Here is a 2,331-nt window from a genome sequence, read left to right on the forward strand (position 1 = left end):
GTGAAACTTAAACTTATAGCCACAAAAACTTGTTAAGTGTTAGCACAATAATCGCCAAGTGGCTAGAGAGGAGTCTCAACAAAACACAATACCACAAGAGATCAAACACAGAGATGACACAGTGGTTTATCCCGTGGTTCGGCCAAGACCAACGCTTGCCTACTCCACGTTGTGGCGTCCCAACGGACGAGGGTTGCAATCAACCCCTCTCAAGCGGTCCAAAGACCAACTTGAATACCACAGTGTTTTGCTTTGCCTTTCAATATCCCGTTTGCGAGGAATCTCCACAACTTGGAGCCTCTCGCCCTTACACTTGAGATTCACAAAGAAATACGGAGTAAGGGAGGGACTAGCAACGCACACAAGACTCAAAATCAGAGCAACAGCACGCACACAAGTCGCAACAAGAGCTCGCAACACAACTCAATGAGTTCACAACTCAACAAGAGCTCTAGATGCTATCACAATGAACCAAATGCGCGGAATCGATGTCTTGGTGCTTAGGAATGTTGTAGGAATGCTTGGTGTATCCTCCATGCGCCTAGGGGTCCCTTTTATAGCCCCAAGGCAGCTAGGAGCCGTTGAGCGCAAATCTGGAAGGCCATCCTTGCCTTCTGTCGTCGGGTGCACCGGACAGTCCGGTGCACACCGAACACTGTCCGGTGCCCGATTTCCTTCCTAAAATGGTGCAGCCGACCGTTGCAGATCTGGGAGCCGTTGGCGCACCGGACATGTCCGGTGCACACCGGACAGTCCGGTGCCCCCTTCCGACCGTTGGCCCGGCCACGTGTCGCGCGCAGATTCCGCGGCCGACCGTTGGCCCGACCGACCGTTGGCTCACCGGACAGTCCGGTGCACACCGGACAGTCCGGTGAATTTTAGCCGTACGCCGTCGGTGAATTCCCGAGAGCGGCCACTTCACGCCGAGTCAGCCTGGCGCACCGGACACTGTCCGGTGCACCACCGGACAGTCCGGTGACCCACCAGACAGTCCGGTGCTCCCAGACTCAGCAGATTCTTGGCTGCTCGAGCCAAGACATTTCCAATTGGATTTTTCCTGTTTCCAGCACTTAGACACAATACATTAGTCCATAAAACAATGTACTAAGTCTGAGAAACATACCTTAATTCTTGATTTGTACTTTGTCCACCTTTTTACACTTAGGCACTTGTGTTGGACACTAAATCACCAAAACACTTAGAAATGGCCCAAAGGCACATTTCCCTTTCAATCTCCCCCTTTTTGGTGATTTATGCCAACACAACATAAAGCAAGTAGAACAAGTACAAAATCAAATCAAATAAGAACTCAAAATTGTTTTGATTCAATTTTGACATATATGGATCACTCTATGCCACCACTTGGTTTGTTTTTGCAAATCCAACTCAAATTTCTATCTCTAAGTCAAACACACATGTTAAGACATAAAGAGAGTCATTCCAAGAGAAATTGATTCAAGATTTCAAAAACTTCCCCTTTTTCCCATAATCAACACTTCTCCCCACAAGAAGCCAACTTTTGACAAGAGAGACAACAAAAGAGTTTTGACAAACCAAAAGCTCTATTCTACTGTTTTCAAAATCTCTCAAGTGGTAGCTGATCCATTTATCGCTTTGGCCTTTATTTTCTCCCCCTTTGGCATCAAGCACCAAAACGGGATCAATCTTGGCCCTTTAACCCCATTGCCTCACCAAAATCTTCAACTAAGAGCAAATAGGCAATAAGAGTATAAAGATGAACTTGGAAGAGTTACTCTTTTCATCGGAGTGCAGTGGAAGTCTTGCATGATCCAAGTCCACCTTTTTCCCTTTCAATTATCCTTGGAGACTAAAACAACCAAACTCAAGTACATGGTTAGTCTCAAAGGGTCAAGTTGTAGCACAGCTCCCCCTAAATATGTGCATCACTTGCAAACAGGACTTGTGAGGTCCAGGGAGTGTTTGTACAACTTGAGCACCATAAGTAAGCAACGAAATGCATAAGGAACATGATCAAGGGCATAAACACATGTATGCTATAAATCAATCCAAGTTCCGCGAATCTAAGACATTTAGCTCACTACGCAACCTGCAAAAGGTCTTCTCATCTAGAGGCTTGGTAAAGATATCGGCTAGCTGGTTCTCGGTGCTAACATGAAACACTTCAATATCTCCCTTTTGCTGGTGGTCTCTCAAAAAGTGATGCCGGATGTCTATGTGCTTTGTGCGGCTGTGTTCAACTGGATTTTCCGCCATGCGGATAGCACTCTCATTGTCACATAGGAGTGGGACTTTGCTCAGATTGTAGCCAAAGTCCCGAAGGGTTTGCCTCATCCAAAGTAGTTGCGCGCA

This window comes from Zea mays, chromosome 8 (assembly GCF_902167145.1).
Source record: "Zea mays cultivar B73 chromosome 8, Zm-B73-REFERENCE-NAM-5.0, whole genome shotgun sequence".
In the NCBI taxonomy this organism is placed as follows: domain Eukaryota; kingdom Viridiplantae; phylum Streptophyta; class Magnoliopsida; order Poales; family Poaceae; genus Zea; species Zea mays.